General features: G+C 42.6%; 1 protein-coding gene across 9 annotated transcripts in view; it reads left to right on the top strand.

Moving 5' to 3' along the window:
- CTNND2 (catenin delta 2) overlaps window positions 1-15,375 on the top strand; it is a 687,140-nt gene that overhangs the window by 609,910 nt on the left and 61,855 nt on the right. The gene's annotated exons all lie outside the window — the stretch shown is intronic.

Raw genomic sequence — 15,375 nt, 5'->3', positions numbered from 1 at the left:
TCACTCCCCTCACATATTGTACTAACTAGAGAGTCTTCACTGACAAAATGTGGTAAAGCAAATAGAGGTAGAGGTTGGTGAATAGTGTAAACCTTCTGTGATTGCCCAGGGATTGAACTCAAGACTGATGCTTTATCTGCAAGACCAGCCTGCGTGTTCAGCTTTTGCTCATGTTGTAGTTGATAAAACTGGCATGAAATTAGATTTGTTCGATGCTTTGTGTTCAGCTTTCAGGAAGCAGGATGCTGCATATGTGTTCTAAGTGTTTTTTTGTTGTTTTCTAGGAATTTTAAAGTAGAAATTATTGCTGAAGATAGTATGTCAGGCTATTTAATCCGGATTAATAACAGACTTTTTTTTTTTTATGGTCCACCTCCACATTCAGTCTACACTAAGTCATAGTCTCTGTTACTTAACATCTTATTCCTTTATTTGTGGGACTTGCTCTACAGCGTTCACAAAACACATTCATGCTGAGTTTTCTTCCACATTCTCCTATCCCCTTATTGACATCACAAAAAACACTTTCCACTTGAATTTACGGAGTATAAGCATGGTTTGTAATGCCATGAATTAGACCATATATGGTTACCCTTTCTGTGCTTGACTATTATTTTTTAAATGAAAGATTTATTTCTTTCCCAAATATGAAAATTTCATTTAGGGAACTAAGGCTCAACATGTGAAGGAGGAGCTGTCTTAATATGATGTACCATTCAAAATATTCAGTAAATTATGGATAATAATCTTGCACAACCTCCACATTTTAATATTTTATGGAATTCTTGGAGAACATGTGATATAAACAAAGATTAATTTTAAAAAGGTGGGAAAAGTCTGTTGAAAGTAATTACCTAATAAATTTATTTATGTACCCAACCTGTAATGGCTATGCAGTGCTGCTCAGATTTAACTTATTCATGGGGTAATTCTGGGGAATTGTACTTTATAACTGCAATACAAATTTGCTGCAGTTTAAAAGTCCAAACATGCCAACATGACAGGGAAGTTATGACTGTAATTCCTGAACCATTTCAGCTGTGATCTTTATATGTTCTTTTGTTGACTTTCATCGTTGAACTTCAAAGAAACAGTAATAATGGTCATTATTTCTCTTGCTCCTGAATACCTTTTAGCAAATAGGGCATATCATAGAGCTGATTTTCGGAAATGCTAAACACCTGGAGTTGTCAAGGATTTCTACTCATGTTGTAGGCAGTCCATTTTTGTGAATATTACAGTTCCATGTGTTCTAAGATGCCTTAGCTGTTGTAAGGAAAGGAGGACTCAAAAGGAGCTTCTGGAGGTTAGTCACTCAAGCATCTGTCTTCCTAAGCAGAATCAACATCCTGGTTATCTTTCCTCTTTGCAGTTTTTGTTTGTGCATCATGTTCTTGCAGTGACAAGCTCAACCTCACAAACTGGAATTTACCCCTTAAGATAACCTTTTTTAAAGGTCAATTTTCCAAGTGTATATATAGTTAAAATTATGTAAGTAGAACTGAGTTGGGTTTTTTTAAATGCATCTATAAAGCTTTCTTTTCAGTGATGTTGTGATTCTATTCCCAGCTGACAAATTTTTACTGAAATGTGCCAGAAAATGAAATACCTCTTTCTGCTGCTGCCAAGCACCCATAAATCAGTGTTGAGGCATCTGACAGATGTATCAGGAATCTTGCTAAAATCCAGACTCACCTGTACCAAACTACAAAACAAATAGAAAGTCCCTTCTTTTTAAATGACCAAAAGGTTCTTTCTAGGCTTCATTGAATTGACCAATCTGTTTTGGTTTTTGCATGGATCTAGCAAGTGTGTTGTTACATTGTTAAGGGTTTTGGCCAGGCTTCTCTTATAATTTAGCTGAGCCATCCCCATAACAGCGTTCTCTTAATTTATAATGAAGTGTTCCTGAGTTTAATTTCAGGCATGTTCCGTGTCCTTAATAGGATCCTCTTTTTTCTTCTCCATCGCTTTTGCATTATGCCATGTGTCTCTAGGCCAAGACAGTGGGCATATTCATCTTTCTTCTTTCCAAAATGAAACTGCAGTCAGACAAAACATGGTAAACCTGGCCTAGTTAGTACTGACACTAAGTAATCCAGCACCTAGTTTTCCCTCCTTGGGCATACTGCCCAGGTGCGTTCCTGGTCGTGGTCAGATCCCGTTCATTCTCCATTTGCCTTTCAGGACCCTCATCTGCATGACATAGTACCTGCTCTATGTGGCTTCCCAAGAGCACACACCATGGGAAGGTTTATCAGCCTTTTCTCTCTCCCAGCAGTGCCACAGCTGAGGGAAGTGGTGCTGTGAGTCTTGAAAAGACCCACTGCTGATACTGCCTGTTTTGTTCTTCTCTGGTTTCAGCAGGCTAGGCTGTATGGCACCCCTGTGTCCCTCTAGTACCCCAGCATCTTCCTGCTTCTTTTCACATGCTCTCTAAGCATTTTGGAAGGCTTGTTTTCCTTCCTCGAAGCAGGTTCTGTCTCTGCAAAGCTTCTCCATGGGGCTGTTAGCTTCTCCCCCCAGCCCCACTAGATGCCTCCGAGTTGGCCAAGAATCACTTTTTCTTGCTTTTGATCATTCACTTAGATAGAAGAAAGTCACTTTTGTCCCACAGGTCTTCCAAGAGCTTTGTTGATGAATTCTGTGCAGTTACGTCATCCTCAGGCTCCTTCCTTCTTCCTTTATCTTTCTGTCTCTCTCTTTCAAAAAAAGGGGGAGGAGGGTGAAGTAGAACAAGAAACCCACTCTTCTCTGTCCCTCAGCGCTATATAGGTGCCTTAATTTGAGGATATGGCATTATTCCGCCCCCCACCCCAGGAATGTCGTTTTTAACTTGAGTAGTAGACCTGCTGCTTCTGGCAGTGCCACGACAGGATGCCAGTCAGGCCAGCATCTCAAGCCAGAGCTGTCCCACCATCTTCCCTACAGTAAGCGCACCCTACTGACTTTTATTCTCTAAAACCACATTTTGTTGAAATGATGTAAAAAAATTGCTAACTTTGAATGAGGGCTTTTTCTTTAAGTCGGGGAAACTTGGATCAGCTAGGCAGGACAGAAAGGCTTAAAAATAAATCTGTCTTCTGTAAACAGCATTTTTGCAGAATGAATTTGTTTCCTGCTGTCTGCTCTGTCAACCTTTAGTGGCTTTCTGATTCAGACACCTTCCACAGAGTCCTCTGGGCTTCTAGGAAACTTTCTGTGGATCATCTGAGCCTGCACTGTACACCTCTGCCCTACTTTAGATGAACTCTTTTCCTCCCTAGAGTCTCCCAGCCCGCACTGGTGCGGTAGCCTCCCTTCTTGCTAGCCCCTCTCCCCACTCTGCATGTGCAAATGCTTTCCCCATTCGATCTTGGGGAACAAGCCAGCTTCACTTTCCGTTTATCTGAAACACAGTCAGCAGTCACAGTCTGCTGCCATCCACGACCTCTTTAACAATAGAGAATATGAAATGTACAGTTAATAGAAAACTATGTGACTTGTTATTATACCTACACAAGCAAGTGCAGACTGTCCCTGTCAGGGACATTTTTAAAGGATGAATCTCTGTCCCCAAAATATGCATTTGCATTTGTTCTTGTATGTGCACAGTATTTACCTTTGATTTTAAATGACAATTGCTGTGGCATTTTAAAGTGCAGTAGGTAGTTTTTCAGAATAGTTAAGCTGATTTTTCAAGCTGCGCCAGATAAGAAATTTGTCACTATTCATGTAGAGCAGAATATATACAATGTAGGATTTGCCCTCTTGAAGTACAATTTGGAACTTGTATTAGTATTGCATTTCATACCATTTAGTGATAAGTCCACAGGGTACGGGCTTTGGAGTGAATGCAGAGATGAAGGTAAAATTTATAACATTTCAGTGCACAGTTTTATGCTTCAGGTCTTTCTATCAGTTTTCTCTTATCCTGACAGTGGTTTCTAATGCTATTCTGGGTCAATGTTGATTGAGAGAAGTATTGCACTAGTAATTTAAGAGCACCATTCTTTCTGTTGGCCTCCTGGCCTGTACTTTTGTGCTTAAATAAAAGATGCTTTTAGAGACTGGAAGTATTTTGATCACTCATCCTTCAGAAAAAGAAGAGGACAGTTCTACCTAAAGGTTTTTGTGGATTTCTTGTGCTGAACAACCCCAGCTCTCTCAGCCTTTCTTCATAGGAGAGGTGCTCCAGCCCTCAGATATTTTTATGGCCCTCCTCTGGACTTGCTCCAACATGTCCATGTCCTTGTTATGCTGGGGGCCCGAGATCTGGACACAGTACTCCAGGTGAGGTCTCACAAGAGCTGAGTAGAGGGAGAGAATCACCACCCTTGACCTGCTGGCCACGCTTCTTTTGATGCAGCCCAGGATACAGTTGGCTTTCTGGGCTGCAAGCACACATTGCTGGGTCATGTTAAGCTTCTCATCAACCAGCATCCCCAGGTCCTTCTTCTCAGGGCTGCTCTCAGGCCCTTCTCCACTCAGCCTGTATTTGTGTTTGGGATTGCCCAGACCCATGTGCAGGACATTGCACTTGGACTTGTTCAACTTCATGAGGTTCGCAGGGGCCCACCTCTCAACCCTGTCAAGGTCCCTCTGGATGGCATCCCTTCCCTCCAGCATGTCAACTGCACCACACAGCTTGGTGTCATCAGAAAAGTTGCTGAGGGTGCACTCAGTCTGTCACTGGCAAAGAAGTTAGACGGTGCCAGTCCCAATACCAACTCCTGAGGAGCACTGCTCATGACTGGTCTCCACTTGGACATCGAGCCATTGACTGCAACTGTTTTGAGTGTGACCATCCAGCCAATTCCTTATCCACCAAGTGGTCCATCTGTCAAGTCCATGTCTCTCCAATTTAGAGACAAGGATGTCATGTGGGACAGTGTCAAATGCTTTGCACAAGTCCAGATGGATGATGCCAGTTGCTCTTCCGTTATCCACCAGTGCTGTAACCCTGTTGTAGAAGGCCACCAAATTCATCAGGCACAAGTTGCCCTTAGTGAAGCCATGTTGGCCGTCACCAATCATCTCCTTATTTTCCACGTGCCTTAGCGTAGTTTTCAGGAGGATCTGCTCCATGATCTTGCCAGGCACAGAGGTGAGACTGACTGGCCTGTAGTTTGCTGGTTACTCCTTTTTTCTCTTTTTAAAAATGCGGGTTAGGTTTCCCCTTTTCCAGTCAGTGGGAACTGAACTGCCACGACTTCTCAAACATGATGGATAGTGGATTAGCAACTTCATCTGCCAGTTCCCTCAGGACCCACAGATGCATCTCATCAGGTCCCATGGACTTGTGCATCTTCAGCTTCCTTAGATGGTCTCAAACCTGATGAGTGGTTCTTTATTTTCCCAGTCCCTGCCTTTGTCTTCTGCAACTTGGGCAGTGTGGTTTGAGCACTTGCCAGTGAGGACTGAGGCAAAAAAAGTCGTTGAGTACCTCAGCCTTCCCCATATAGCAGGTAACCAGGTCTCCTGTTTCCTTCCAGAGAGGGCCCACATTTTCCTTAGTCTTCCTTTTATCACCAGCATACCTATAGAAGCTTTTCTTGTTGCCCTTGATGTCCCTGGCCAGATTTAATTTTTTCAGGGCTTTAGCTTTCCTAACCTGATCCCTGGCTGCTCAGACAATTTCTCTGTATTCCTCCCAGGCTACCTGGTCCTTGCTTTTACCCTCTGTAGCCTTCCTCTTTGTGTTTGAGTTTGTCCAGGAGCTCTTTGTTCAACCACACAGGCCTCCTGGTGGTTTTGCCTGACTTCCTCTTCCTGAGCTTGGAGGAAGTGGTCCTTTAATATTAACCAGCTTTAATATTAACCTTTTCCCTCCAGGACTTTATCCTATGGTACTCTGCCAAGCAGATCCCTAAAGAGGCCAAAGCCTGCTCTCCTGAAGTCCAGGGTAGTGAGCTTGCTGCGCGCCCTCCTCAGGGCATGAAAGGTCTTGAATTCCACCATTTCATGGTCTCTGCAGCCAAGGATGCCCCTGAGATGCACATTCCCAGCCAGCCCCTCCTTGTTGGTAAGAACAAGATCCAGCATAGCACCTCTCTTCATTGGCTTCTTTATCACTTGGAGAAACAAGTTATCATTAACACATTCCAGGAACCTCACGGATTGCTTATGCCCTGCTGTGCTGACCCTCCAACAGATATCGGGGTGGTTGAAGCCCCCCCTGAAGACAAGGGCTTGTGAACATGAGGCTGCTCCTATCTGCCTATAGAGGGCCTCATCCACTCCTTCTTCCTGGTTGGGTGGCCTGTAGCAGACCCCCAGTATAATGTCACCTGTCTCTGCCCTCCCTGTAATCCTGACCCATAAGCTCTTGGTTGGCTCCTCATCCATCTCCAGGCCCAAGCTCCATGCAGTGCAGGTGGTCATTGAGATAGAAGGCAACACCCCCTCCCCATCTCCCCTGCCTGTCATTCCTAAAGAACCTGTATCCTTCCATTCCAACAGTCCAGTCATAGAAGCTGTCACACCATGTCTCTTTGATGGCAATAAGATCATAGCCTTGCAGGCATGCACATGTCTCTTAACTCCTCTTGTTTATTCCCCATGCTATGTGCATTTGCATAGAGGCATTTGAGTCCCTGGTGAAGCTGACTTACTGGCTGGAGTGGCTGGAATTCCTTTGTGCTGCTCTTCAGGTGCTCTCCTGCTGACCTGTCACCCTTCTCCAGGCTCTGGGCATCTATTGCTGGCACTGGCATCAAACTGGTAGGAGTGGGATGGATTGAGGTTCCCCTCCCCTGGCAACCTCAGTTTAAAGCCCTCTTCACCATCTTGGCAAGCCTGTGACAAAAGATGCTCTTCCCTTCTCTGACAGATGGACCCCATCAGCCTCTAGTAAACCAGGTTTCTCAAACTGAGTCCCATGATCTAAGTAGCCAAACTCTTGGCTGTGGCACCAGTCCTGTAATCATTTGTTGATTCACCAGATTCACCTGGCACATTCAAACCACTTCCCTTTGACCAGGAGGACTGATGAAAAAACTACATGTGCTCCAGAGTCTCTTACCACTGCTCCCAGGGCTCTGTAATCCTTGGTACTCCACAGACTGCTCCTGGCTGTATCACTGGTGCCCACGTGAAACAATAGCAGCATGTAATAGTCAGTGGACTGTGCAAGGCTTGGTGGTCTCTCAGTCACATCCCTGATATGAGCCCCACGTAAGCAGCACACCTCTCCAGAGAGTGTGTCAGGTCAGCAGCTGGGTGCCTCCATACCTCTCAGAAGAGAGTTGCCTACTACTGTCACCCATCACCGTTTCTTAGCCATGCTGTTTTTTATACAGGTAGCAGATAGGCTGCCTTACTCAGTTCCAATGTCTCCTGGTATGACGGGTCTTTCCTCTTCAGTCTTCAGAGAGGTGAAGCAAAGCAGTTCTGCAAAGGCACCTCTGGCTTCGAGGGAAGTCTTTTCCTCCTGCTGGTCCTTGCCATTGCAACTGTCTATTCTCCTGCATTATTGCCCCCCGCCCCTTCTGTGTGTGCCAGTGGGGGAGGTTTTGGCTGTTTGGCTGGGGGCTGTGGGTCCACTGCAGACTGCACTTGGAACCAGCTATCTAACTCCTCCTCAGCATCCCTGATGCTACGCAGCCTTCTCACTGCCTCCTGCAGCTCAGCCACCTCCTGCAGTAGGTCCTCCACCTGGGCACACCTTTTGCAGGCAGGCCTGCTGTCTGTCCCTGCCCCAGGAGAAAGGTCTAGGCACTTCCTGCCTGCAGGCAGCCTCTGCCTGGGTGGAGGCATCAGCCACTGCTGGGGCAGATCATGCAGACCCCCCCAGCCAGACCTGCAGACTTTGCTCTCAGACAAGGGAGGATGAGTGCCCTTGACCTGTGCAGATGGTCACAGAACAGTGCCCAGTTGCGCACTTCAAGCCTCCCACTCGGCCAGTGGAATGCTCCTCCTTCGAAGAGGCGCCCTCCCACGCAAACGGCCGCACCACGCCCTGTTTGCCCGCCCTGGTCGCAGCACTCCCTGGGGCTGCCTTTTGTGGGAGTGGAGAGTGACTCCAGTGACTCCTGTCCCTGCCCACACCTCGTCAGCTGCTCTCATGCAAGCTGCCGGCTCCAGGCAGGTCTCTGCACTCCCCTGGGGTTTCCCGGGCTCAGGAATCCTCCTGTATGCCACGATCCCTGGCTCTGCTGCGGAACATGCCTGCAGCGGAGCTGATGACCTCTGGAACATGCCTTATATATCTCTTCCCTTAAAATGTGTAGAGATCTACGTGTCTTTTCAGGGCTCTAGATTCTAGGGAGTTTGATGGGAAGAATTGAAGTGTTGCAATACTTAAGACATCCTTTTTGTGGCTATCTCTGTAAAAGCATGATTCAGACAAGTGAAGTTAGTGGTACAATTTCTGCCACCTTCACAAGGTTTTGAACCAAGTCCTGAAACAGGGCCTGTAGTGGGGGTCAATTTTTTTTAAAATGTGCCTGAACTGGGGGCTACGTGGTGTCAGTACGGAATTATTCTCAATTCACTACTCATCTGTTGGGAATACAGTTACAAGATATATACAGAATTCAAGGATAGCATATCAATTAAATTGTTACTTAATGTGTGTTGGAACCTGCTTAATCTTGCTAGCAGTCTAAAAGTTCATTGTCCAATATAAGATACCTGTATTAGACTCCCTTATAGTTGACTGAGACTGATTTATTTTACCTAACGTGCGATAAAATGGATCTCACCCTGTATTACTGTCTCACTATTGTTGAGAAACAAAAAAATTCTAGGGAATGTGTAAATTGCCAATGAGTGTATGCCTTGCCATCTCATGAGAAATGTGGGACTATTCAGGTGCCTGAAATCACCGGTGTTTGTTTCAGAGTTTTATTGCTAAACTTGAAAATATTTGATTGAAATACATGTCCGGAGTTCACAGCTCTAATGAGCTGTTAGACTCACAGTAAAATTCAGGCTGGAGGGAACCTCAGGAGGTCATCTTGCCCAGCCTTGCACTCAGAGCAGGGTCAGGTATCTTATTTCAAAGTGTGATATTGATTCAGATTTGGAAAGATTTCTTTCAGCTGTTACGCTGAAAACACGTCAGAAACAAGTACTTGCATTCTCACAGCAAAACGTGACTCTTTTGGAGCGTAAATAACTATATAGGGTTCTCCTATCTTAGAACATGGCTGCATTTTAAGACTGTAACTTTGTTTCAGTATTAGTAATAAATGCAAGAGAAAACAGTGTTCCCTTTTGTAGTTACAAGAAGAGCAGCTATAAGAAATTCTAAGTCCTAGTAATGTACATTGATAGAGAATGTGGGGATGGGTTGGGAGATGATTAAATCAAATATGCAGCTTTCATCCTACTTAGAGTGTCTACATGCAGTTTTCTCTCATTTTTAAATATGAGCACTTCTGAACTCACACATGCATCTGCAAGGATCTGAAAGAGAGATGCTGGATTGGTTGGTTGGTTTTTTTTGCATTCTTAATTGACTTATAAAGTATCTTAAGCATTGAAATGTTAAATTGACATAAATTCACAATGCATAAGATGCCAGAAAGCATTAATCAGGAATCGTAGGCATTTGTTCAGAAGAAGGTGAACACAGAATATATGCTGCAATTTGTTTAATCTGTGTCAGTTTTTATTGCACGTCACTTGTTGTGTTTAATAGTTGAGCCATGCAAAACCTATATTACAATAAATAGATACCTGAATAAGAAGAGGCTGTCATCAAGAAGTTGATTTAGGAAATAGAAGATATGGTCATGCATTAATAGCTGGTGCTCCTTACTCTATATCAATGAAGAAAAATATGTTAGGTAAGCTGGTAAATGCATAATTAAGCTTTGATGTTTTATAACACCTACATGGCAGAGTCCAGGCTCCCTGGTTTGTAGTGTTGTATACATAAGTTAGCTAAGAATTTAAACTGATTTTTTTTCTATTACAGTGTAAAAGGATTGTGTCAAGGAGATTTTGACTCTTCACCTGCCTTCAGCCACTCGTGCATTGTCTTTTGCTCCAGTTTAGCTCAAATATATTTCTGACAAACAGACCTGATAGTTTTACAGGTTAGGAAAGGTTTGCTTCCTCAGTCATTTCTTATTAAATAACGTTCTCAAGTGAAGGGATTTAGGGAGAAAAACAAGGTTGGTAAAACCAAATTCTCCTTTTTACTATCAAAGTCAAGCATTTTCAAGACTAGATTAAGACTTTTACATCTGAACTTCCCTATTGCCTAAGTATGGTTGTCTGGATTTGGAGGGATTTTATTCTGCTATGAACCATCTGAAAACCTGGTGTTTCAGCTAGTTGGGTAGGCTTCTGCTGTGGACAGTAGAGCGAAAATGGCACCTGTAGGAGTTCATCCCACTTACCTTTATCACCTAAAGTCTTGGATCTTACAGTGGAATGGGTCCTGTGTGAGAACCTAGAGAAGTAGCCAGACACTTGATGGCTAACTTTTGGGTGACTGAAGATAAGCAAGTAGTATCCCATCAGAATTTGTTCTGATAAAGCACAATGAGTACTGTCCTGCTCCCCTTTAATTAGCTCAATAGACTTTGCAGGGGCAATTAGAGAAAAGGCACTACAATTTTTCATTGTCACTCAAAAGAACAGAAATAATTGTTTCAAGGCTCAGCTCTAGGGTAACAATGAATACCACTTTCACAGATCTCTCTTTCATTGTAATGCTAAGTCAAAGAATCACACAACATTTCATGTCTTTTTTGAGGAAAGGCTGAGAGACTTGGGTTTGTTCAGCTTGGAGAAGAAAAGACTGAGGTGCTTATAAATATCTAAAGGGTGGGTGTCAAGAGGATGGGGCTGGACTCTCTTCAGTGGTGCCCCATGACAGGACCAGGGGCAATGGGCACAAGTTGGAACACAGGAAGTTCCACCTGAATATGAGAAAAAACTTCTTTCCTGTGAGGGTGCCAGAGCAGTGGCACAGGCTGCCCAGGGAGGCTGTGGAGTCTCCTTCCTTGGAGACATTCAAACCCCACCTGGACGCGTTCCTGTGCCCCCTGCTCTGGGTGTGCCTGCTCAAGCAGGGGGGTTGGATGAGGTGATCTCCAGAGGTCCCTTCCAACCCCTACCATTCTGTGATTCTGTGATCTCCCTAAAATAAGATCAAGATGCTTCACAATACTAAACACAACACAGCCCCAGGTCAGCTATTCCTTGCAGTAGAATAATCTATGGGGAAATGCCTGGAAAATGCCTGTGTTTCTATTTCAAATGCCAGAGTCTCAAGAGAACCATCTTCAGTATTGCACCATGACAGCTTATCTAGATGATAGCGGTAATTTTAAATTACGCCAGATAATGGATTAAGATTTATAAGCCTTAAAGTCTTTATTATAGGTTTTATAAGTTTGTGTTCACAGTCAGTATTACTTAAGATTAAATTCTGAGTGCATGTCATAAAACTGGCAAAATCTTGTGGAAGCAGCCCAGGGAAGCCTAGGTTCAGTGTGATTCCCAAAAATACCACCACCAAAAAACACGCAGCCAATGGACGTGCCTTTTCACTTCATTAATGTGCATTTCACATATAAGAAAGTGCCCCAACCTGCACCTTACATTTTGTTTGAGAGAAACAAATTCTGTTCGGTTCTGTTCTTCTGCATAAGGTAGAAAGCAATTAAACTATAACTGTATCCACTTTTCCCACTCAGAAGATTGACATTTCAAACAATTCAATATTAATTTTCATCTCTGTTTCTCGGTATGTTCCTGCTGAGAGGTGCTACTTATCTTTTGAAAATTTGGAGTTCTGATCTAAAAAGTGCATAAAATTCAGTCGCATATTCCATAAAACATACAAAGGTAGAAATGCACATGTCACAAACTGCCAAAGTAATTTTAAAAGCACTTCTAAATCCATGAGGAATTATTGTAAATCTGCAAAGTGGTTTTGAAAATCCAGGTTTTGTGACAGCCTTACATTAACAGAGAAGTGTATCAAAACAGATGTTTCCAGCCTGTTTTGTATCAGCTTCAGTTCATGGAACAGTGAGCTAGTTTTATTCTATGTAAGATGCAAAATAACCTTTTTCTCCTGAAATCCTTACCAACTTAAGTGATCTTCAAATGATAGAAATTACATATATGGCATTTTTTACTAAAAGCACTTTGCTTTGAAGAAACTAGAACTCCTATTCATGACACATGTCAGTGAGAGTAAAACATGGCAGGTGAATTAGCATTTGATAGAGGAAAGTAATTTTCTCTGTGCATCTACATCCTTGCACTCTCTACATTTTAGTGCAGTTGTTCTTGCAAAACCTCATACAGTCCTGGTTCCCAAGTTACATTTTAACAGGGGAAGTGGCTGTATGCTGTGTCCGTCTCCCACATGAGGCTTTTGGACATGCTCAGTCTTCTATTTTGGTGTCCCTAAACTTGTCTTCTGCTTGTTTCAGAGTGGCAGTTGCTTAAAAATGAAGAATCATTCACAAAGCTGACACTGGTAGAAAATTCAGATTGCAGGGACCTCAAAGATTTCTGTGCCGCTGCACAGAAGGACTATGCTGACAGAATGTAGGCTAACACAGAAGTAAAATACATGTGGATATGCAACACCGATGTTTGTCATCATCCATTAGATAAATATTTGCCCTGTAAAATGTCTCATTTTTCCAGGATAAAAATATGACAAAGGTAAAAGATATCAGAGAGTCAGTGTTCGAAGAATGCAAGATTAGGAAGCAGTACAGATGTCTTGATTCTTACAACTGGAATTCTATAAATCTCAGTGCAGTTACACTGAATTTAGTTTTTTCTTTCCATTCCTGACCATTAGGTGCTTACACAACGTTGCTGGTTGTCAGTAGTTGCACCAGTATATGCAGAAGGTAATTGCATTTCTCTATTGGGTTATATGCATTCTGTGCCAAAATACGGGTGATCCTAGTGTTAGTTTAGTCTTTGACAGTTATGAAAAGGGAACTCAGTCTCATATGTGTTGGTTTCTTCATGGCATCTTCAGGTGCTGTTCTTTTCTTACAGAATAATTGTTCTTCATGAAGTACTTCGATGTAGTATTTGCTTGCTTGTAAGAACTAAGTCATACATCAGTTGTTTCTACCATTTATGACAGGTTTTAGTGTTAAAGGCTCTTGTTTCAGATAACATTATTAAAACTTCAAGTATCCTTTTGATTACAGAAAGCAGAATAATGGTCTTTTGCTGGATCCTGTACAAATGAATTATTGTGTTCCCTCATTAATGTTGTACCTTTAGGTGCATGTAGTACCTTTAAAAAGGCACTGGCTGGGGCTGGCTGGAAGCACTGTCTCTATGTATTAGCTTTCTGCTCATTTCTGGGGTTCTTCTTCTGGATACTAGGTGAATAGGTCTCAGACTAAATCAGCTTGCACCCCTACTTAACAATCAACTTTTTAAAGAATTCAGACCTGTTTCGTGCTTATACCTGCTGGGATTGAATAGAAGCAGTTTTGCAATACACAGTTACAAAATACTAAAAGGGTAACAAATTCTCATCATCTGAGATAAGTGAGGAAATAATCAATTTGCTGAGGGGCCTTATTATCATAATTCCATAAGGTAAGACTGTGATTCTGGTACTTAATATCTCGATGGGCTCAATTAAACAAAAATAAATAAATTTAGTTTTCCTCCCAAGGAAAGCCTAGAGAACCCTTACAATCAGCTTCAAAGCCCCATTGATCTCTCCATGACATCTCTATGAAATTATTTGAAATCTGGTATTACTGACACAATCTTTAGTATTATTATGTTTTTCATTTTCCTTTTGCTTCCTCTTGTGGCTGTGTTATGCAGGAGAGTGTTCGAACATGAAAAAGATACAATGACTACCCCCTAGAGTTAGCAATTTTATAATACTTTATAATGATAGATCAGACTTCAGGAACTGATCTAAGAAAGGACTTACATGCATAACTGCTTGAGCCCATGCTTTTTGTGTAGAAATGTAATATGTGTAGTGCAAACTGAAAGATCAGGTTAAGACAAAAGAATACAGCACTTTGTTAAAACTTATAATTGAAGGCATTTCTTTTTTTAATAAGAAACTAGACAATTGAATATTTTAGACATGATCCCCCCCTGTACTCCAGAATGAAGATTTTGAACAAACTTAATGAGAGAACCACCTCCAAAGAGATCATTTTGAGAATTTTCAGTGGATTGTGGAGCCCTGCCCTGCAGAAAGAAATGGAAATAAAATCTGCCTTGTTGCTGGTGCTTTATAAACCCCAATGAATGCGCAGGGAAGGAATCGCCAATAAAATTCAGAAGTTACTTGTCTTTGTGAGCAGTCTTAACTGTTAATTGCTAACAGTCTGGGATGCATATACCATGCAATTCATGTGGATACTAGATGATCTTGTGCCAATTTACCTCCTTTAGTAAGCCTAGAAAATGAAGTTAACTGAGTAACTTAAGAAAATGCATTTAAAAAATAAACTCACTTTCTCAGTTTGTAGGGAAGGCTTCAGTCTGCCAGTGCAACAAAACACAGAATTTGGTCTTTCTGAATATATTGGGCTTGGAAGGGACCTCTAGAGGTCAGCTAGACCAACCTTCTACTCAGAGAGGTCCAGTAAGAGCAGGTTGCTCAGGACCTTGTCCAGTTGATGAAGGGCTGCAGATTTCTCAACCTCCCTGGGCAACCTGTTGCATTGTTTTACCTCCCTTGTAGTAAAAATTCTCTTCCTTTTATCAGTTGGAATGTCCTGTGTTGCAGCTTGTGTCTTTTGCTTCTTTTTCTTAGACTGTGGAAGTCTAAGGTGAGCCTGACTCCATCTTCTCTACACCATCCTATTAAGCAGTTTTGGGCAACAGTAAGATCTCTCCTTAACCTCCTCTTTGGACCCAGAAAATGCAGTTCTTATATGCCATGTGTTTCAGCCTCCTGACTGTCTTTGTGGTGCTCCACTGGACTTGTTCCAATATTGTATTGTCTCTCTTGTACTGGAGAGAGCAAAACTGGATGCAATACTTCAGATGCAGTCTAGAGGCAGAATTATTTTAGTCTAAAGGAAGAATAATTTCCATGATTGGTTGTCTAGATTCATATCTAATACAACCTGGGATGCCATTGGCCTTCTTTGCTGCGAGGGCACATTGTGGACTCATGCTCAACTTGTCCAATAGCACCTCTAGGTTTTAGAGGTTTTTTTGAAACCTGCTTTCCAGCTAGTTGACCCCCGGCCTGTGCTGGTGCAGGGCATTATTTCATCTTGGGTACAGGACTTTACATTTACCTTTGTTGAACTTTGAGGTTCCTGTTCAGCTGTCCATCTGAACAGCAGCCCTGCCCTCCAGTATATGCACTAGTCCTCCCAACATCATATTGTCCACAGTCTTTCTGAGTATGCTTTCTATCCTATCATTCAGGTTGTTAATGAAGATGTTAAACAATACTGCCCC

Source organism: Phalacrocorax carbo, chromosome 2 (genome assembly GCF_963921805.1).
Source record: "Phalacrocorax carbo chromosome 2, bPhaCar2.1, whole genome shotgun sequence".
Lineage (NCBI taxonomy): Eukaryota > Metazoa > Chordata > Aves > Suliformes > Phalacrocoracidae > Phalacrocorax > Phalacrocorax carbo.
The sequence above is the reverse complement of the archived record's forward strand: the minus strand, read 5'-3'. Positions and strand labels throughout refer to the sequence as shown.